The sequence below is a fragment of the Notothenia rossii genome, assembly GCF_949606895.1.
Source record: "Notothenia rossii genome assembly, chromosome: 6".
Lineage (NCBI taxonomy): Eukaryota > Metazoa > Chordata > Actinopteri > Perciformes > Nototheniidae > Notothenia > Notothenia rossii.
The window spans coordinates 46,132,096-46,155,639 of record NC_136909.1 but is presented as its reverse complement, the minus strand read 5'-3'; the positions used below and the strand labels follow the sequence as shown (position 1 = coordinate 46,155,639).

The following is a 23,544-nucleotide window of genomic DNA, read 5'->3' as shown; positions in this document are numbered from 1 at the left end:
ACGAGCTACGCAGAGCTATTGCGGTAAGCATGTTGTAACTTCCGGTTGTTGTTGTTGTTGTCATCTCCGGGTATCCCGTGTGCCTGTTCTGTTGCTGATAGCTTATTATCTTAACTTAATTGATCGTTTTAAAACTCTTGATCACGGCAACTGCCTGACGTTGTAATCACACGTTACTACAGCTTAAGCACTCACAAACTCTCCTTCTCTTAGCGACTGTAACTCCACAGTTGCCTACACTCTTTTCGGGTTTGCTAACGGTAGCTACTTTAGCTTGATAGCTAGCCATGGCTCTTTCCCCACCCTCGGGTGCTATTTCCTGCTCTAACTGTCTCATGTTTGGTTACTCCCCTACCTCCTTTACTGGTACCGATACATGTGTTAAATGTAGAATAGTTGTTAGGTTGGAGGCGGGAATCATAGCCATAGAAGCCCGGCTCCGTATCTTAGAAAATAACTCAGCTACAGTAAAGCCCATGTTAGCCGGTGCGGACCGGCAAAAGGTAGCTCCTCTTAGCCGTCCCCCGGCAACTCCCGAGCAGCAGGGAGAATGGGTGACTGTTCAGAAGGGGCATAATGCGAAACCCGCAGGTCCCCACCAACCCGTTCACGTATCTAACAGATATTCCCCACTCAGCGAGACACCCGCTGAGAAGCCAACTCTGGTTATTGGTAGCTCTATTATGAGACACGTGAATTTAGAGACCGAAGCGTCCACAGTCACATGCATTCCGGGGGCCAGAGCGGGCGACGTTGAGGCGCATCTTAGACTGCTGGCTAAAAATAAACGTAAATACAGTAGGATTGTTATTCACGTCGATGGTAATGATGTTCGTTTACGCCAATCAGAATGCACCAAACTTAATGTGCCGTCGGTGTGTAGTTATGCTAAAACAATGTCGGACACCGTAATCTTCTCTGGTCCCCTCCCCAATCTGATCAATGATGACATGTATAGCCGCATGTCATCATTTCAGCGCTGGTTGTCTTGGTGGTGCCCAGCAAACAATGTGGGCTTCGTGAATAATTGGACAGCCTTCAGGGGAAAACCTGGTCTGATTAAGAGAGACGGCATTCATCCTACTTTGGAAGGTGCAAATCTCATTTCGGCAAACATTTCAGGGCTCTGTGGACTTAATCCATGACAAACTGGAGTTGAGACCAGGAGGCAGAGTCGCAGTCTTACACGCTTCTCTGCGCTCTCTCCTAGGCAGTCATCCATAGGAATCCCGAACCCAATAAAATACCCAATATTAACGGTGTGTGTGTCTTCCCAAGGACAATTTAAGGTAAAACCTAATAGAGGTGTCATACATAATAACCTAATAAAAGTAAATGTAACAACTACTACAGTGCAACAAAACAGGAAGATTAAATGTGGTCTCTTAAACATAAGATCTCTAGCATCCAAAGCAATACTGGTAAATGATTTAATATCAGATAATATTGATATATGCTGTCTCACTGAAACTTGGTTGAGACATGAAGAATATGTCAGCATAAATGAGGCCACTCCACCCAGCCATATCACTACTCATATTGCCCGAGGCACGGGCCGAGGAGGTGGAGTTGCAGCAATCTTTGACTCAAGTTGACTTATCAATACTAAACAAAAATTAAATTATACCTCCTTTGAAAGCCTCATTTTCAGTCTTACGCATCCGACCTGGAAAACTTTGCAGCCAATCTTATTTGTTACAGTGTACCGTGCACCAGGTCCTTATTCAGAATTCTTATCAGAATTCTCTGAGTTTTTATCAGCTTTGGTACTTAAAACAGATAAAGTAATTATCGTAGGTGACTTTAATATTCATGTTGACAATGATAAAAATAGCCTTACTGTTGCATTTAACTCTATATTAGATTCTGTTGGTTTCTGTCAGAGTGTAAATAAACCAACCCACTGCTATAATCACACTCTTGACCTTGTTCTGACTTATGGTATTGAAATTGAGCAACTATTAGTCGAACCGCATAATCCTGCTTTATCCGACCATTTCTTAGTAACTTTTGAAGTACTGTTACTAGACTACAAAGTATTAGCCAAAAGCTCCTGCAGCAGAAACCTATCTGTTAGTGCTATAGCCAAATTTAAGGAAGAGATTCCCACCAATACTTAACTCGATAGAATGTCTGCATGTAGGGGAGGAAACTTATACCAAATGTACACCACCCCAAATTGATCATGTTGTTGATAGTGCTACAGATGCGCTGCGAATAAAATTAGACTCTGTTGCTCCTTTGAAAAATAAGCAAATAAAACAACATAGATTAGCTCCATGGCATAATGCCGAAACCCGCAAAATAAAGCAAAAGTCGAGACAACTTGAAAGGATATGGCGTTCCACTAAACTTGAAGAATCTCGTTTAATTTGGCATATTACTCTCAATGAATATAAGAAAGCACTGCGTAAAGCGAGAGCAGCATACTACTCTTCATTAATAGATGAGAATAAGAATAATGCAAGATTTCTTTTCAGCACTGTAGTCAGGCTGACAGAGAGCCACAGCTCGACTGAGCCTTCTATTCCCATAGCACTCAGTAGTAAGGATTTTATGTGCTTTTTTAACGATACAATTGTTACTCTTAGAAACAAAATCAATGACCTCTTGCCTTTGACCAGTATAGTGTTATCAACAGCTCCCGGAAACGTAAGTTCTAATATTACACTAGATAGTAAACTAGAATGCTTTTCAGCCATAAACCTTGAACAATTAAATTCAATGATTCTCTCTTCTAAACCATCAACGTGTATCTTAGACCCGATTCCAACTAAGCTGTTAAAAGAAGTTTTTCCATTAATTAGCACTTCTTTATTAAATATTATGAATATGTCTTTATTATCAGGCTATGTTCCACAATCATTCAAAGTAGCAGTGATAAAACCGCTTCTTAAAAAGCACAACCTCGATCCAGAGGTTTTAGCCAACTATAGACCTATTTCTAATCTTCCGTTCCTCTCAAAAATTCTTGAGAAAGCAGTCGCAAAACAGCTTTGTGATTACTTAAAAAACTATGATTTATTTGAAGATTTTCAGTCTGGCTTTAGAACACAACACAGAGACAGCTCTGGTTAAAGTCACAAATGACATTCTAATAGCCTCAGACAAGGGACTTGTCTCTATTCTTGTCTTGCTCGATCTTAGTGCTGCATTTGATACTATCGACCATGATATCCTATTGCAAAGACTAGAGCACTTAGTTGGCATACAGGGAACTGCTTTAGGCTGGTTTAGGTCCTATCTATCTGAACGCTCTCAGTTTGTACGTGTCAACGATGAATCTTCCATGCAAACCAAAGTTAGCCATGGAGTGCCACAGGGCTCAGTGCTTGGACCTATTTTGTTCACCCTATATATGCTCCTGTTAGGCAATATTATAAGGAATCATTCTGTAAACTTTCCTTGTTATGCGGATGATACTCAACTATATTTATCAATCAAGCCTGATGAAATTAATCATCTAAATAAAATTCAAGACTTCCTCAAGGACTTAAAAACGTGGATGACCTTAAATGATTTGATGTTAAACACGACCAAAACTGAAGTTATTGTACTTGGCCCGAAGAATCTACGAAACAAATTATCTAAAGATATATTAACTATGGATGGCATTAATTTGGCCTCCAGTGAAACTGTAAGGAATCTTGGTGTTATATTTGATCAGGATTTATCCTTTAACACCCACATAAAATCAATTTCAAGGACCGCCTACTTCCATCTACGTAACATTGGAAAAATCAGGTATATCTTGCCTCAAAAACGATGCAGAGAAACTAGTCCATGCATTTGTTACTTCAAGGCTGGATTATTGTAACTCCTTATTATCAGGGTGTACCAAGAAGTCAGTCAAGTCGCTTCAGCTGATTCAAAATGCTGCAGCTCGTGTACTAACCAGAGTTAGGAAAAGGGACCACATTATTCCTGTTCTGGCTGCCTTACACTGGCTCCCTATAGAACACAGGATAGAATTTAAAATTATTATTCTCGCTTACAAAGCCCTTAATGGGCAGGCGCCATAAAAAGGGACCACATTACTCCTGTTCTGGCTGCCTTACACTGGCTCCCTATAGAACACAGGATAGAATTAAAAATTATTCTTCTCGCTTACAAAGCCCCTAATGGGCAGGCGCCATCTTACCTTAAAGAACTCATTATACCCTATTGTCCTACTAGGGCATTGCGTTCCAAGAATGCAGGGTTGTTGGTTGTTCCTAGAGTCTCTAAAAGTACAATGGGAGCCAGAGCCTTTTCTTATCAAGCTCCACTTTTGTGGAATCAGCTTCCAGTTTGTGTTCGTGCGGCAGACACCCTATCCGTTTTTAAGAGTGCGCTTAAGACCTTCCTTTTTGATAAAGCTTATAGTTAGGGCTGATTAGATTCAGCCCCTAGTTTTGCTGATATAGGCTTAGTTTGTCGGAGGACATCTTACTTCTTCCTTCTCTCTGTCTATACCTGTGTACTCTCATGTTCCGATTAACCCAGCTTCCCCAAATTTCTTTCTTTTTGGTGTCTATATACGCCGGGATCCGGAGTCATGGATGATCCTGCGGTCCTGTGTCATGGATTGCGAGTCCTGGATCTTGAGTCGTGGCTGTGGTCCTGGATCATAAGTCCTGGATGGATATACTCGTGGCTTCATCTTCCTATTATACACACATGCATTTCCAAACATTTGGACTACCTATGTTGCAAATGTATTATCTTTTCAATTTATACACGGCATCTATTGCACGTCTGTCCGTCCTGGGAGAGGGATCCCTCCTCTGTTGCTCCCCCTGAGGTTTCTCCCATTTTTCCCTTTAAACTGTGGGTTTTCTCTGGAAGTTTTTCCTTGTACGATGTGAGGGTCTAAGGACAGAGGGTGTCATATTGTCATACTGATATTCTGTACAAACTGTGAAGTCCACTGAGACAAATGTAACATTTGTGATATTGGGCTATATAAATAAACATTGATTGATGATTGATTGATTGAGCTATATTACAGTCACGGCTCATGTTATGACCAGCGAATGGGAAATTAAAAGTTTTGTTTTACAGACGCGGCCTCTTTTCACATCACACACTGGACTAAACATTGCTGAGGTGTTAAAATCGGCTGTTTTGGAGTGGGGACTCGACAATAATCAAGGCATTGCTGTCGTAACAGACAACGCAAGGAATATGGATGTAGCGGTGAGAGAGGCCGGTCTTTCCCCACACATAAAGTGTTTTGCCCACACTTTAAACCTCGCTTCAAAAGCGGGTTTGAACGTAAACCGGGCAAGCCGTCTGCTTGGTAGAGTGAGGCGTGTAGCTGCGTTTTTTCACCGCAGTTCAACTGCCACAGCTGTGCTGGCCACCAAACAGGGAATGTTAAACCTGCCTGCGCATAAACTCATCATGGATGTGGTCACAAGATGGAACAGCTCGCTTGACATGCTCGAGCGCTACCTGGAGCAACAACAAGCTATCGCTGCAATGCTACTCAGTGCTGAAGTAAGGCGCAACGCACGCGAGATAGAGACTCTGGAACCAGCTGACATCACGGACGCCGAGGACATGGTTCGGCTTCTCTCACAGCTGAAAAAAGCAACCACCGTGCTATGCGATGAGTCTCGACCTACAGTCTCTCTCATTGTGCCCCTCAAGCACATGATAGAGCAAAGCATGGCACAGTGCGATGAGGACTCCTCCACCATCGCCCAAATGAAGAGAGCCATACTGAAGGATTTAACGGATACCAAGGGGAGCAAAACAAGTTTCTGCAAGAGAGCACTGCGTTGGACCCCCGGTTCCGGAGCTTGCACCAGCTAAATGACAGTCAGAGGGAGGACGTTTTCGACAGGCTGAAGTTGAAAGCCACACAGATGCAGAACCAGGTACATATTTAAATATTCTTTTTGTGTCTGTGTAACTTTTTCAGATAACATAAGGTGTGTTTGCCTCTGTTGTTTTTGTGAAAAGAAAGATAAGACGTTTTTTTTCTACCTCTGCTTGCTTGCATAGAACCCTAGTGAAACAGAAGGGGAAAGAGCACATGACGCTAAGGAACAATCTCCTCCTTCCAAAAAGACAGCACTCGAAGATCTCCTTGGGGAGTCTTTCAGTAAAGAAGTGCACGTCGCACAGCACAACACTGTTATCGAGGCTGAAATTGACTTGTACCGCAAAGCGACCTCTATTTTACTCTCTGACTGTCCTCTCAAGTGGTGGAGAGATAATGCAAAGTGTTACCCACTGCTGTCCCCCATGGCCAAAGCATATCTCTCTGTCCCAGCCACATCAGTGCCGAGTGAGTGAGTTTTTTCCACAGCAGGGGATATAGTAAACGCCCAAAGATCCCAGCTTCTACCTGGAAATGTTGACATGCTCATCTTCCTGAAAAAAAACCTGTCTGATGAGTGAGTGAGAGAGAGTTTGAGTTGAGTTACTTGAAATCTATTTTATTTCGGGGTCTGATTCTTGAATGTTCTTGTTTATTTGCACAAAGAAAATGCATACTTTTGTTTGGTAGTACTTGTTCTTGTTCCAGTCTGTTACTGTTTTGACACTTTAAATGTACTACTATACTAAATGCTGTACAAATCAGATTTATTATTTAATAAAGAAAACATTTTGGAATTTTTTTTCCCTTCAATATATCTCGATAGATATCGTACCGTGGACTTGTTATCGAGGTATTACCGTACCGTGAGTTTTTGGTATCGTTACATCCCTACTATTTAATGGTATCTCTACTGGGTACAAGACCACAGTTGTAGAATCGGGGTCTAATTCGACAACTTTGATCACTGTTAAATCTTTAATCGCATATGTAGATGTAAGATTAACAAATGTGTTCCCAAAATCAGTGTCTTTTTACTGTAGCCTTATGTAACCTTCTAATCCACATGAATTCTTGACCTCCTCAATGAGCTCTTCCAGTGAGTTGGGAATCCCATTTTGAAGCTCTATTCTGACGCTGTTGTCGTCGTTCAAGATGATCAGCAATCGAACAGGTGGTCCAATATCAGCCATGGCGCTCTTAAGAGAAAGAGAGAAATAGAGAGATGTGAAGAGGGAATTAATGAAATGCAGGTGTACACTCAATACATTTTTTCTTTTCAAATTGCATTGTGTTATACTTTACAAAGTTCATATATATATATATATATATATATATATATATATATATATATATATATATATGTATGTATAAGGTCAGAATGAGTATATATATATATATATATATATATCAGTGATGCAAACACAGGTATGGTGAAAAAAGAGATAACTATTCGAAGCAGGAAAAAAACCGCGTAATATACCATCTGACAAAGGCCTGTGCTATGATGCTTCAATTAACTGGCTATTCTTTATAATATACTCAGATCAATAGGAGACAGAGATGTTAAGTTATAAATCAAGGGTTTTTATTATTATTTACAGCAGGGGTGGGGAACCTTTTTCCTTTCAATTTTTACAACATCCTCCGAGGGCCGTACAAATTATTGAACTCAACCTCTGCTTAAAAAAAATAAAATCACAGCCAATTAATTTGGCCTTTCTTTCATGCTGTGCAAAGAAAAAGCAACCTCTTGATCCAGATATCTTACTATGACTCGCGCATGCATGCATGTGCACGGTGTGGCATGACCACCAAAACTGAAAGATATGGACACAAGATGTGTGCAAATGTATTTAGTATCCATGTGAACATGATTTAAGTGGGGGGGACCTAACCTCCTCTAGGGGGGTCTGGGGGCATGCTCCCCCGGGAAGCTTTTTTTTTTAAAATATTGAAGTTAAAAGCATCAATCTGGTGCACTTTCAGAGCAACATGAGGAGATCTATGGATACATCTCTCAACACCCATTTGAAACAGAACTGTAAGCAGATTTTCTTTTTGGATATTTTACAAATCACTTATTTTTAACAACTTTTTTGTTACTGTCATATAGTATTTTATACCTGTTTTTCATTTAGTCTCTAATGTCTCATTAATAAGTATAATGATCATATCAAGGTGTGCCTTAACCTCACTGAGCTGAGGTTATTTGAGCCTCTCAGGAGAGAGCTCTCTTCCACCTGGTTGTAGAAAAGCTCTTTAAATTCGTTAGCATAGCTAGCTAACCAGATGCTAATAACAACAGATCGCCACTGTGCTTACAACTAAAGACACAGCCACGCAAACACTGCAGCATGTGTACAGCTCCTTATGGGTACTGCAATATTTGAAGAGCTGGAGCGGCTTTCCGGTGCTCTCCGTAAGCACGTCTAGTCTACACTCCTTTCAGACGAGACATAGCCAAGTGAAGACACGTTACGCTCGTGTTGTGTTCAAGGAACCTGTCCTTGGCCAGGAAAAACAGGCACTCGCTTGTTTAATTATTTTGCGATCTAGATTTCTTCTTCTTTTTTGAAGTGAGAAGTTGTCCGTCAGTCGGACGGACTAACGGACGGACCCCCCCCCCCCCCCCCAAAACGAAAACTCTTCGGTTCTCCACGAATTACACAAGTCACCCAAAGCAGCGTTAAAAAAGCGGGAGGCGCCGAAAAGCGACTAATTTGCATCACTGATATATGAACTTTGTATATATATATATATATATATATATATATACACTCATTCTGACCTTGTACATGAATGTGTCTTTTAAGAGTTAATAGCCGCATTCCCCCAACTGTATAGTCAGCCAATGGGTATTCTTCATCAGGAAGTTCTTCAGATGGCAAATCATCATTGAACTGATCAGTAGTACCCGCTTCAAATTATTCTAAAACATCATACCCATCAACAATTCCAGGCTTTAAACCATTAAGTGTATGTGGGGTATGCTTCCTCCATTTGTGAGTATTGAAAGCTCCGTAATGATTTGTTTTGTATGAGCAACCAGAAAACATACAATTGACAAATTCATACCCCCATGACATTTTTATTTATTTTTTTAAACTTACCACAAGCAATGACCATTCACAGGATCATCCACATGGGTAGAACAGTAGGAATAGATGGATGCTTCCCTGAAGTTTAAAGAGAAAAGCTTTCATTAGTCTTTAATTAGCCATCAATGTGTCTAAGCTACAAGAAGATCATTGACATATTCAAAATATATCAAACATTAAACTTAAATTCGTTACTCAAAGCCTATACTTTATTTTAGGACAGTGGTCAACATTTTGGTGATGTAAAAATATATAACACAATGTTGTAAACTAAAGTTACATTTACAATATCTTTATCAATTGAACTCGAAAATTAAAATATAAGTCGCTCGTCAATATGAAAGAAGCCCACTTACTCTGTCCTTAAATTGACGTTTAACACCAGAATTTCTACTCAGGTAATAAATACAAATTCATAGTCTTATCTATTTATTTCCAATAGAAAACACGCAGCCCGCCTGTTCATACTGTTTACAGGCCACCAAGCCTCAGTTAAGAAAAGGTAAAGTTGATACTTAATGTTTGTCTGAGTATATCTACCTTTCAATCTGGCCATGACTCATGCTGGTAGGCCGCTTCATTATAAATATAAAAAAAAGAACACCATGCGTGTCATGATGGCACATAACAGCTCGCGGCCGCAGATTACTCCGGGTCCCAGACCCCCCCATACCCCAAAAATATTTGTATTGCAGATCTACATGAATCACACAAACGATCTATTTTGGATTCCAAACGGCGAATTTCGCCGAAAGGTGACAAGTTTGCATCCCTGTATGTTACACCCACACAATGAAAGTACACTATTCCTGTAATATTTACATTTACCTATCTTCAAATGGATCCTTGTTGTTGTTGCTGTATTCTCCAGGTTCTGATGCTCCATCTCCACTGCTGCTAGTGTTACAAGTCCGCTGTGCAGAGCTGGTAATCAGATAATAAGCCTGTTGAACAGGAGAAAAGAATGAAGCAGAGGGAAAGTTGCTGCCGTTTGTGTGGTTGTCCTAGGCAGAATTTATTAAACACATTAATAAATTCACTTACAAATTATATCCGTTTTCTCTATTTATCTAATCATTCTCTGGTTTGACGCCACATGTATCTCTGCGTTGTGTTGTGTGGTCGAATGAATATAATAATAATACATTACATTTATAAAGCGCTTTTCCTTGTGCTCAAAGCGCTTAATATGACTTCCTTCTTTCCAACCAGGTTTATTATCTGTGCAAACAGAATATAAGGAAATGGCTTCACCAGCTTTCTACCTAAATACTTCTCCTCAGTGAGGCCTGAAGCTAACTGAGAATGTAAAAATACATTTAGCCAATCAAAATAACTGTATGTCTGACATATTTCGTTTTCTAATCAAACGTGGACATAAATCCACATGCCATATTATGACTTTCATGAAGGATTAAAGCCTTTTTCATTTACAGTATAATACAGTGATAACAGATAACACACACAGTACATGACTGTACTCACTTTAACATGGCTGTTGTACAGGCACAATATTAGCATAGCATTAGCGCTTTAGCATTGAAATAATATGAACAATTATGACCTCAGACCAGCATTTCACATATTTATACAAACAGAATAAACTTGAAATGTAAGCCAGACTAGTGCACGGGACTCATACACATAGTAACATATTAGAGCTACATTATTCAGGGAGCAACAGCCTGTGTTAAAGAAGCTAGCGGACACCATTAGCCACACGCTAATGGCGTAGCTCACAGAATGACATTAAACTACACATAAAACAGTTTCAAAGACACTTCTTAGATCGAAATATGACATAATCTGTGTACACAGTACACACTACTAACCTGTTGAACAGGAGAAATGAATGAAGCAGAGGGAAAGTTGCTGCCATGTGTCTGTCTTTGTCGTCTTCGTCGTCGTCGTCTTCTTCTTCTTCTTTCGTGTTTATTGGCGGTTGGCAAACCAATTTGTAGGTGCATTACCGCCACCAACTGGACTGGAGTGTGGACAAGAGACTAAGCAGAAAACAATAAACAAAAGAAACAAAACAAAGAACCAAAACTCGAGATTATTTTAAATGTATGAATTTCTCTTAGAAACTTAATAATCTCACAATATATATTGCCTGATGTTTTCCCTAACAGTCCTGATAGCGACAAGTCATGGAATTTTGCTTTCTTCAGTGTCTGGAAAAACACATTTCTCTGAGTACTATATTTCCTGCAAAGCAGTAAAACATGCTCAACAGTTTCTGGCTGGCTACAGTGTATATACTTTCCGGTTGGATGCTTTCCTATTATACTTAATGTATGATTGAGACCTGTATGACCTATTCTTATCCGAGAAATGACATTTTCCTCCCTTCTTTTAAACCCCACCTTCCTTCCATCCCCCACATACCTTTGAATTTTATAAAGATGTCTTCCTGTATCACTAAGGTCCCAATGATCTTGCCATGTTGTTTGTGCATATTTCTGTATGAATGTTTTAACCTCCGCTTTACTGAGTGGGACTTCTATGTCTATGTTCATACTTCTGAGTGTTTGTTTGGCCAGAATATCCACCTGTTCATTACCCTCCACACCAACATGAGCAGGAACCCAGATGAAACGAGTTGCTATGCCTTTGATTTGCATTTTATATAAAATGAGATATATTTCATTTATTATGTCCATTCTAGATGAAGATCTACCTGATCGTATACTCGATAATGCTGAAAAGCTGTCAGATGCAATTACACTATTATTCTTTCTCCTCTACCCATTTCAATGACAGTACAAATGCCAACAACTCTGTGGTTTATAATGACACATGGTCTGTTACCCTTTTCTTGATATGTGTATTACTCACTGGGATGTATACTGCTGCCCATGCACGCCCTGTCTCTGGATCTTTGGAACCATCTGTAAATATGATTGTTGAGTGTCAGTGATATCTTGCAAAAATAATTCTGGACTATGCGCCATACTGGTAGTTCTTTCTTTTCCTTTAACTCCCTTTGTATATTGAGGTCTACACTTGGCAATGGGAATAACCAGGGTGGAATGGATGAGATTGGAATTGTGGGGCAATACTGTATTTGATTCAAACCTATACTTGCTGCTTTAACATCGCCAATCCATCCAAAACGTATTAAATGTGACTCATGTGCTCCCAGCAGTCTTTCAAAATACTTTTCGCAGGATGACTATCATCGGCCCCTGAAGGTTTACCCAGTATGCCAACATTAACTTCACTCTTCTTATCTTTAAAGGAATTTCTCCCATTTCCACCTGTATTGCTGATACTGGAGATGTTTTAAAAGCTCCACTACAAATTCTCAGGGCCTGAGCTTGTAGGACCTTCTTCTTCTTCTCTCGGACCATGCCGTTTCTCCATAGACTGTATATGCATTTCTCTAACGCTAAACCGGAAGTGGCAATACCGTAAACCGGAAGTGAGGCTAAGAACGGCGAACTTCAAGATAACAATACCATTAGCACTCCTAGTGGTGACTTTATGAACTGCAAACATTCCTCATTCCACCACCGCACCACTTTCCTCCTACCCTCTGTTGTTTTTTTTGGTATAGTTTTATTTGCTGCTTCTTTAATGTGCATTGTGATTTGATTTGAGCACTCCTCTATACTTCCTTCTAATGCTAACAATTGTGCTGACTCCTTACGGCAAAGTCTACATTTCTCCCAGTCTGCTTTACCAAAGCACCACCTGGAAAATATACTCACTTCCTATTTGTGTTGATGATAGTGAAGACTGGGTACAGTCACTTTTTACATACCATTCACACGATTTAGCTAAACTATCCGTCACAAGTGTGAGGTCCAAACATGATTGTGTCCCCCTATTCACGTCTATTCTTGTTTTTTTTGTCCATCATTAAGGCAAAAACAATGATCTTTCCTCTTTCTTCTCCAACATCCCCATTACTGTCTGTTTGACTGCTTCCCATAGGCTGTTGTGAGCATTAAAGTCACCACACCATACTTCCCTTCTGTGAGCCGTCCCTGCTATTGTCTGTCAAGTTTCAATGTGAAGATTTTTACACGGGTTATAGACATTGACAAGCTTTATGCTTCCTTCTTTCATTGGGCTGCACATTTCTACTATGACACATGCCTTGTCTTCAGGGGAGGGAACTGGGGGCTGAAAAGAAGAACCGGTTCCGAACCAAAAGAGCACTAGCACCGAGCTAGAACGGGAACCGCGTTGGTGTGAAAGGAGCACTGTGTTCTTTGTTCCATTTTAGAAAGGAAGTGTGAATACACAGATTCTGATTGTGAAGAAAACGGATATAATTTCTAAGTGAATCAGAGCTGGTCAGATAATAAGCCTGTTGAACAGGAGAAAAGAATGAAGCAGAGGGAAAGTTGCTGCCGTTTGTGTGGTTGTCTTAGCCAGAATTGATTAAACACATTAATAAATTAATAAGTGTGATTGTCATTCATGAGGGTATTGATGGGTATAGCTGCCTGGTCGTCTTCCTCCGGGCCTTAGACAACAACAGGCGCACTACCGTGATGGCGAGCTTCATGGACGCGGTGGCCAAGTATGGTGTGCCCTCGAGGGTCAGAACTGACCATGGGAGCGAAAACAACGCTGTCTGCCTAATGATGAACATCTTCAGAGGCTCTCACAGAGGCAGGGCTCTCCGTGGAAGAAGCACTCACAACCAGAGAATAGAACGGCTCTGGGGTGACCTGTGGCGAGGTGTGAGCAATGTCTATTATGACCTCTTCAACAAGTGAAGGCATAATAGACGTAGACAATGAAATGCACATGTGGGCCCTGCATTATGTCTATCTCCCACGCATAAACCATGACCTACAGGGTTTTTTGGACCAGTGGAACAATCATGGGTTGAGGATCGAAAGACACCAGAGTCCCATACAACTGTTTGTCCAAGGTTGCCTGGAACGGCAGGGCCAGACCACTTCTGCCATGCAGAACCTCTTTGGTGGAGGACAAGGAGATAGTCAGGAGGAGCCAGAAAGAGAGGGTGGAGCTGATGCAGGGGATGTTGCATTGGACTGGCCAGAGAGGGTCACCGTACCTCGAAACCAGCACCTGCTAAGCGATGAGGAAATGGAGCAACTCACCGCACAGTTTGATCCTCTTGCTGGTCGTAGAGGAGATCTTGGACTGGACGTCATCCAAAATATACTGTCATTCATTGCAACATTGAATGTTGTCTGATTTTGTCACTGACATGACACATATTTCACAGCGGCTCCCCTGCAGGCTGTTCTTTGCCCTTTGAACTCACACTAATTGCCTTTTTTAAAACTACTACTTTGCACATTTTTCTAGTGTGCAGTGTATATATGTGTGTAACTATGTTTTTATGTTGTAGTATTCGAGTGAATTTTTCTTAAATAAATTACTTAGTTTAAACAATGGTCTCTCTCATTGATGTTGTGACAGTTACTAGCCCGCTTGTGGCCTGCACTTTGCTACGGTCACTGAGCTTTATATAGTCATCCATTGGGATGTGTTTTCGACAAATAACAGTCCAGACCTCATGGGGAAATTCAATAATAGCCACTAAATGTTTTTTTAAAGAAAACATAATGTGTTGACATTGATATATTACAAAACATATTCCTGAGTTTAACATTGTTCATTAGTGCCACGGTACATAAGCACATACTGTAGGAAAGCAACAAAAAAAAGCTATAGATAAATGCACTATGCATTGCTGTCTGAGAACATGCACAGCTTGAAATGCTATTAATATCGGCATGAAGTTTAAAAAATGCTCTTGTTTCTTTTACTAATTACAATGCTTTTCAACATGTATTTATCCATTTTCATTCAGTCTTCATACGCGATGCTGTTTCTTGGTGAGCTTGACAGTAATTCTTGACTCCAATGAGGTGAAGAGGCTAAAATTAAGTTTATAATGTAATCTCTGGATGTTCTCAGACATCGAGGATATGTTCTTGTGAGTACCTGGGCATAATGTAATAAAATATTCCGACTGACTAATTGTGATACCACTTTTACCAACTGATAATCTAAAACCTAGCAACGGATAATGTACAATTCTCGTGAAAATGCATAATTGGGAATTGATCACGGTTTCAGTTTTTTTTTTTTTTTTTTTTTAAACTGATAAAGTTATACATTTGGTGTTCTAAGACCTGGGATGTATGTCATACATGTGTGCCATGGCATTCAGCTAAACTGAAAATATTTCCATCGCAGCTACACACTGTGTTGTGTGTCCACTTGCACTTCATCCCCTCGTCACCCTGTTAGTATATAAGTCCTGGTTTTCTGTGCTGTTCTTGTCGGTTCCTTGTTTGTCTATGTCATGAAGTTCGGTTTTTTTCCGTGTTGATTGTTGTTACTTGAGTTCCTGTTCTGCCTGTTAAATATACATTTTTGTTAAGTTTTCTGCTGTCTCCGCATTTGGGTCCAACCACTCCTTGCTTCACATGAAAATGATTGATTTGTACTATATATGGAATTGCTATTTTTGCCATTATTGTATTGTAATTAGTGCTTTTGCAGGGAATTATTATTATTACTTTAAATCTCATAGATATTAATACTATTATACATATGCCTGAAATAATCATCATCATTAATTGTTTTGTGATATTATGTCCCTCTTGTTTTCATATATAAATATTAGGGCCGGGACTTTAACGCGTTAATTAAGATTAATTAATTACACAAAAATTAACGCATTTTAATCGCACTTATTTTTGCACCGCGGAACGTTTCTCACTGGATGAGTTTCAGGGGTACCGATTATACTGGAGCACTAACGTTCATGAGTTCAAACAACAACAAACCACAGTGAACAATTGTCAAACATGAACGAACAAGCTGATGAGACCGCTTTGGTTGGCCCCGTGGATGGGACATTTTGTTTTAAAAAAACGGACGGATGGAAGCATCGATAAGAGCACGGTTGTTTGCAAATAATGCAAAAAGGAATTTGCGTATCACCGCAGCACATCAAGCCTCAAGTATCACCTCAATGCAAAACCTATAGCAGCTAGCGTGGAAGCTAGCGTGGACGTTAGCCAGACTCGGAGTACAAGGACCCACACCCAATTCGCGTTGATCAAACAGTGGCCTATGCAACAGAGAGATTTTATTTTTCATCAGGATATTGGAAGAATAGGAGGGATTGAGGTCAATCACTGGCACTTTTTATTTTATTTTAAATGGTACAGTACATTTTATGTTGAACTATTTATTATGTTGTTGGTACAACTGGCACTTTATGTTGAACTGTTTATTGTTTTGTCCAAGGTTATTGAGAGAGTTGGACTGAAATTGATTAGATTTTTTAAATCAACTGTTGTTAAATCAACAAAGTCTGTTATGGCCTCTGAAGCAACAGAGAGATTTTTTCAAATAGTCAGGGTTTCCAATTTTCTGAATGTACTTGAAAGTATTGTGTTATACTTAAAAAACAAAGTGTTATAGTTTACAGAAGGTCTACCTACCTATAGGCTACCTGAATCTCTGAAATGTACTATATTCCTAAATATGCTATTGCTACACTTTATGGCAAAAATTGCACTTTTCTGTTGGTCTTGGTTAAGTACATCCTTGAAAAAAATAAACAATGTTTTGTTGCTTAAGCTTATGTATTCAGTCATTATTCAATGGTATACTAAAATCCATGTGAAAAAAATTGCTTCTCACTGTTCTCAGGTCAAATATTTATATGTGATTAAAAATGCGATTAATTGCGATTAATTAATTACAAAGCCTGTAATTAATTAGATAACATTTTTTAATCGAGTCCCGGCCCTAATATATATATATATATATATATATATGTGTCCCCTCTTCCTTCACAAGCACTATATATCAATATATAGAAGCATGCAATGAAATAGAAGCAGAAAATGCTGCAGTGTTTGTGATGAACCTTTGTATACATTTCTGAATAAGTCTCAGAACCATTTTGTGGTACACTCTAAAAAGTGTACTTGATAGCAGTTGAAGTAACTTAATACTTTTAATAAATCTGATTCAGATTTATGCTTTAGAGATTCCAATGTACTTTTGTGGGTTGTATTCATGTGATTTTTTTGTTCGTTGACTTGACTTGCTATTTTGTTATCAGTGAAAGCAAATCAATCAAGCTTCTCTCATCTAACGTACGTCATGAAGTCAACGTCAACGTGTTTGCCACATCTTTCCACCGTCACATGTGCCGCCTTTTTCTTTTGAGACGTGACTTCGACATACGGTAAGTGTGATTCAGACAAGTTATATTTCTTATATAAAAATAATGTACAATGTCAGATATAACATGTTCCACCTAAATTGTTTAACCAAACCAAGCTATGATGCACTGGCTCCACTGTTAGCTAAACCGCTAGCTTTAGCTCAAACATGACGATAGTTGGTTGCTTGCGGGTAGAAGCCTACTCTCTTGGTTTAATATTGTAACTGAAATGTGTTAAAATTATTCCTATTGTGTACTGGCGTAGCTGCTTATTACCAAATTAGCGCAAACTAATGCGCAAACTGTGTCATGTTAAGGCTAGTACTATCATTATTAGTACATAGCTTGTCACCAAACTGCACACATTTTTGTTGTACTATTTTGGCGTGTGTGTGTGAACGATTTAATGTAGTGTCACCGCCGCTGCGTCGAGTGTAATTATAAAGACGATACGGCATCACCGAGCAGTGAGGGGGCATGTTGCCCTGGTGAAAGCCCGGTGATGCATCCGGCTGACGAACATAGAACTTAACCTCGCTGTGTGGGAGATGCAGTAATAATTTGTTGTGCCGGTCGCCTCGATGGCGGGACTCCCTTCTTGTTTTTGCTGGAAGTGATTGATGCGGCGTTGATAAAGCCTCACATTTATAGTAGCTCGGTGGTTAAAGCGTTATCCAGCTCTGTGTTGCTGTGCTAATGTGCTAATAAGAAGCCTTGTAGTGTAATTTGCTGTTGCTGATAAGACCATTACTACCATACTTTAGTGGATCGCCGGAGCTGTTAGATTAACATTAACATGCTTATTGTAGTTGTAAGTGCACTGTCTTGCGGCCTGTAGCACCGTCCTTGATGGAGCATATGTGTGGGCTGGACCTGTATTTTACAGGAAAGGAGTGAGCAGAGAGTAGAGTAGTTGTCGATTCTTGTTCTGTTTTCTGTGAATATCTGAGGTTACCTACTGTAACCCCAGCTTCTATGAGTAAATGGCGCAGCCCTCTAAGGCTATCGCTATTGGGTAATCCCATCGCACAGCACTGAAACACTTGTAGTCCACGCCCACCCGCAAGGTGGGCCCCACCCTCGGGCCTCCTTCCGGTATAAATAGGAAGGAGGCCCGGCAATCTGCTCCCATACCAAATAACTTTTCTTCAGCTATTCGTAGAGCCAGTGGGGCCCAGCGCTTAGAGGGCTGCGCCATTTACTCATAGAAGCTGGGGTTACAGTAGGTAACCTCAGTTCTATTTCGTATATGGCTTCGCCCTCTAAGGCTATCGCTATTGGGTTAAGGGCGAAGCATGATGTAGTCTGCGCCCCACTGGGTCCGCCCAGCACTAGAAGCACAGACACACCTACTAAATAACACCCCATGATGCCTGTTGTGCCATGCGTAATGGCGCATCACCGTCCCTGGAACATAGCAAAACATGCCTATCTTCCCGATGGGGTGAAGGCTGGGAACAATACATACCGGCCGCTGTGAGAAAGTAGAGACGAAGGTCCCACCTTGCGCAGCGATCATAGAGGGGGAACAGCAGCTCTCTGCGTGTCAGACAGGTAGGAGAGCGCCAAGCTGGATCCCTGACGTCACTCACTCTGACCAGGCACTCCGTACAAAGTGTGTCAGAGGAAAAAGGAACATCCCTCCTATAAGAGGGGAAAAGGGCCGCTCTCCGCGTGCCGAGAGGCAGGAGAGAGGCGCACAGCTGGCTCCCTGACGTCACTCACTCCGACAGGACACCCAGTACAGGGTGTGTCAGAGAGGAATGGGAAACATCCCTCAAATAAAAATGAATAAACGAACAGGGGGAAGACCAAGATGCAGCAGTGCAAATATCTTCCACTCCACATTCCTCCGTGCAAAGCCATGGAGGAGGAAATTCCTCTGGTGGAGTGCGCATTGATGTTCTCCGGGGGCTCCACCCCAGAGGAGACATGCCTGTGACACAGCCTCACACAACCTGTGTGACAGCCGTTGTGCAGACAGAGGTTACCCGATCGAGCGCTCTCTATAGTGCACAAACAGGCGCTGAGCGCCACCTAGCAAGACAGCGCGTGCACAGGACAGAGGAGATTTAGAAAAATAGCGGCAGTAAAAACCGGGATGATGGGTACGTGGAAGTATGCATCCTTCAGGTGGAAGTGAACCAGTTGTCCTGGTGAAAACATTCCAGCACCTGTTTGATCGTCAGCATGTGGAATACTGACAGATCCAGGATGTCTCATTCCCCCAGTCTTTTTCGGGATTAGAAAAATAACGGGAGTGAAAACCCCTGATTTTCCTCCCTTTGAGGAACCCTGGAAATATCCTCTTTCAACAGGAGTTCCAGCAGCTCGGATTGGAGCGCAAGACATAGCTTCTGGGAGGACAGGAGTGTTTCCTGTATCCCATTGAACTGTGGGGGGGGGGGGGGGGGGGGGGGTGGGGAGAGAGGCGAACTGCAGGACGTATCCTCTGCTGATCAGCCTGCTCATCCATCTGTCCATCAGACACACGCGCTGCCACTCTGAGAAACACTCTAAGAGCGGGCGCACATGCTCGAGATGTTCTGTGGTCGTCATGACAATGAGCCACGCCAGGGAGCCTCCACACGCTGCGTTTCACTCCGGCTCTCATCAGGAGGCGTGTACACGCTCAGGGGATGAATGGAGGTGTGTGCAGTGCTGTCCACACGAGGCGTTATAACAGCGCTCATGGGTTTATTATGCCCGTGTGTAGGAGGCGTATCTCGGACAGAGGAATGCCGCGAGCTCTGCAGGTTATTAACCGAGGTTAAAACCGGCAGGCTTCTGCAGCGAGCCCTGCTGTCTACTTAATCAACAGATTAGTGGCAGCCGACTTAATTACCGGCTCCGCTTCCTCGGAGGCTCTCGCGGAGCAGATCAGGAGCTGGGGAGCCTCACTCCCCTTTGACTCGCCGCCGGGAGACCCTGTCTCTGGGGTGGCGGGGGAGCGGAGACGTGGGACGGAGCCCCTGCCGCTGTGGCATCTCAGCCGACTGGAGCCAGCTGTACATGCTGGCGAATGCCGTCCACTTGTTCCGCGGCTGTCTTCATTGGACTCCACCATGACGTGGAACTGGGGTCCGAACAGCCCGTCCGGGCTGATTGGAGCGTCCAGTAGCACTTTTCTGGCCGTCTCCGTAACAGACGCCGCCGCGCTGTGGTGACGGAGAGGGGGAAAGCATGTTCGGCCGCCAAGCTGGCACCCTGCTCCGACTCTGTCTCCCCCGTCCGGGGGAGAAGAGGGAGGGGAGAACCGAACGGTGAACCGTGGAGGGAGGCGGGGCAGGAGTTGCTTCGGACTCCTGCCCGGCACTCTGCCCCAGGGACACGAGGCCCCGTCCGCGGGCTCGTAAGCCTGGACGGGCCAATCGTCCTCCTCGGCCACAGCAGCAGGAGTGTCCGCTCTCCACATCCTGTCGCCCGAGGGGAGACGAGCGCAGTGCATGCTACCTGCTGGTTTAGAGCCGCGTACGCGTGTTCTGACCCCCGGCAGGATTCGCATACTGCTTTTATCTCTGCAGGTCATAACTCATTATGAACCCAGAGCCACATGAGGGACAATCACGGACGCAGTTGTTGCTCATGATGATTCTCAATTGCTGTGCTTCAGTAACTGTGCTGGTTTGCTGAAAAAAAGAGGGAGCAGATTGCCGGGCCTCCTTCCTATTTATACAGGAAGGAGGCCCAAGGGTGGGGCCCACCTTGCGGGTGGGCGTGGACTACAAGTGTTTCAGTGCTGTGCGATGGGATTACCCAATAGCGATAGCCTTAGAGGGCGAAGCCATATACGAAATAGAACTGCCTCACCCTCTCAGACTTTGAATTGCGCGCGCTACTAAAGAGACGTGTTACCATGGAAACCAAACAATGGTGTAGCTGTATTAAAGTCCGAGTGGAAACAGTCGTGTGTAAATCTGATTTTGTCAGAAATCGGGAGAAATGCGGGAGAAATATGACCCCGGGAGGAAACCGGGAGAGGGCAATGAAATTGGGAGTCTCCCGCGAAAATCGGGAGTGTTGACAAGTATGATTACTACGTTCGGGGTGATAATACGTGACTGTGAAAGCTTAACAACTAATAGAAATGTCCCCCCTAATACAGTATATAAATGTATTTATTTTTCTTCTCATGATTTCTCATGCCTGACCGGTGGTGGTTTCTTCAGGCTTTGACACATCGTATTGGACTACTACCTAAGTTACGTGAAGCTACACTACTGTGAGTGATATAGAGAGTACTTTAATGTTGCTGTGTGTTCTGAAAGTAATTACAACGTAAACGCAAAGTGCAGGAGGTGATTATAGGACAAAATCCACTGTTTTGTTTTCTGTGGAGTTATTCAATTTAGAGTTCAGCCAAAGCTGATATACAAATTATTTTTTACCTACAAAAGATACTCCCAGTAAAGTGTGGGATGATCTTGATCTATGGGGACTCCCAGAGTTTTGTGAAATCCTCCAAATGGTGATACTGCAGGACAAGTTGATCTTCATTGTGAAAAAGCTCAGTGGATGGTACATTGAACATTATAGAGCTTATGATCTCAAAACGTCACCAGGCAAGGAAGTGGAACTTCTTGAGCCACAAGATAATCCCTACCCACTGGCAGACTTCAAAATCCGAGGGATGCGTCTTGTCACATTGAAAAGATATGTCCATGTTTAAAGGGTGAGGAAGCGAAAAGTGATATTTCATTAGGTGGAAAAATAAATAATTCATAACTATTGTGTTCTCAAAACAGATTTATTTCATACCAGTGTTTATTTTTGTTTTCAAAGGTTTTATTTATCATTTCACCAACAAATAATTACACTAGGTAAATATCAGAAAATAATTTGTGAGAACACTCAAACAGTGTATGGGCTTTTTTTGAGTGGTCAGAGTTTTAATGCTTCACCTGCAGAACAACAATATATTTGTTTTTTTATGACTTCCTATACATATTTGTTATTGGTGAAAGACTAACTATCAACCCTTTGGAGATTTCAAATGATAACATTCAACTTTTTTGCACATACAAGTTGTCAACTGCAGATTTCATTTATTTAAAAGGAACCTAACATTGAGGGTAAGGGTGGGCATTATGTAATTTTTTTAATATGTGCTGATGGAGTCCAGTCAGCAAATGCCGCCAGTGGAAAAGGGATTAACACGAAGTTGTAGTCCTTTTACTGAAAACTGATAACACATCCAGTGTTTCCCCTAGGATGGAGTCATAGCAGCGGTGCTAAGGCACGTGGGCCCAGCAGCATAATGTGAGCGTGTGGAATTTTTTAGTGTGCACGTGCAAAATGCGCCCAGCCAATTTGTTTCTATGTGTCAACACAAGAAAGGCTCTTGAGGCCTAGTACCAGGGCCGGTTCTAGACAATTTGCTGCCCTAGGTGAGATTTTAGGCGACATTTTATATGTAAAGAATAAATGAAAGATCTCTACAAAAGACAAATACACTGCAAAAACAGAAACTTAGTGACATAGGTAATAGACGTCAAAATGGCTTCAAATGTATTCAGTATTGTATGAACATGTTTGAATTGGGGGGTGGACATCACATCCTCTAGGGGGGTCCGGGGGTATGCTCCCTGGCGAAGATTTTTTTTGAACATTTTACAGTAAAATGCTTCAATCTGGTGCACTTTGAGCACACAATTACTAGAGACCTGATCTAGGGGGCACAACTCTAAAACGCCCATATGAAAAAGATCGGTTTACATTTTAATAACCAAATAAGTATATGAACATAACCAATAACCTACCATAGCCAATAACAAATAAATGTAGCTTATTTTATTTTTGTTGTTCATTCATATCTTATTTTTACCTAGTTAACATTTATTTATGCATATTTTTGTATCTCTCCAACCTTAAACGATATTTTTTGTTTACTGTCCTATAGTATACATTGGAATGATTTCAAACCTGTTTTTATTTATCCTAATAATTATAAAGGAGTGCCTTGGAAATATGTGTTTACATAATTTGTGGTCAAAACGTTTGAGACTCACTGAGATAACTAAAAATTAACTATGTAAACACTCAGAGAGTCCTTTACCTCACTGAGCCTCTGACAGGAGAGCTCTCCTCCGCACTTTGGCTGTGAGCTGCGGGCACTTGATAAGCCAACATCCCCCGCTTTCATCACTTACAGCGCCCACCGTACAGGGCAAATTAAACGTGTAACCGGGGTGAAAAGGGTGTTACATTTACTTAATTATGAATGTTTTGACATCAAGGCCGAACATTTGGATGAGCGCCAACGGTCAAAAAAAATTTTTCCCTCCCAGAGCTACCAGTGCAGCGCCCCCCAGATGTGGCGCCCTAGGCGACCGCCTCTGTCGCCTATGCCAGAAATTGGCCCTGCCTAGTGCATACAGTGGCAATGTCTCAAGATTTAGCAAAAACACACCTTTATTGAACATACAGTAACACAAATACTATAAATCAGG

The 23,544-nt window shown here is 41.8% G+C and overlaps 2 protein-coding genes across 2 annotated transcripts in view; one reads left to right on the top strand and one right to left on the bottom strand.

The window, feature by feature from the left end:
* Window positions 1-23,544, top strand: part of LOC307044827 (uncharacterized protein) — a 156,474-nt gene that overhangs the window by 129,358 nt on the left and 3,572 nt on the right. The window lies entirely within an intron of this gene.
* The window catches only part of LOC307044847 (uncharacterized protein), a 29,109-nt gene continuing 11,972 nt past the window's right edge, over window positions 6,408-23,544 (bottom strand). Inside the window, exons 14-17 of the mRNA XM_079690268.1 lie at window positions 10,743-11,801; window positions 9,739-9,854; window positions 8,923-8,988; window positions 6,408-7,008 (exon numbers count right to left, since the gene is read on the bottom strand). The gene's annotated coding sequence lies outside the window, so the exon portion shown is untranslated. The remainder of the gene's footprint in view (window positions 7,009-8,922; window positions 8,989-9,738; window positions 9,855-10,742; window positions 11,802-23,544) is intronic.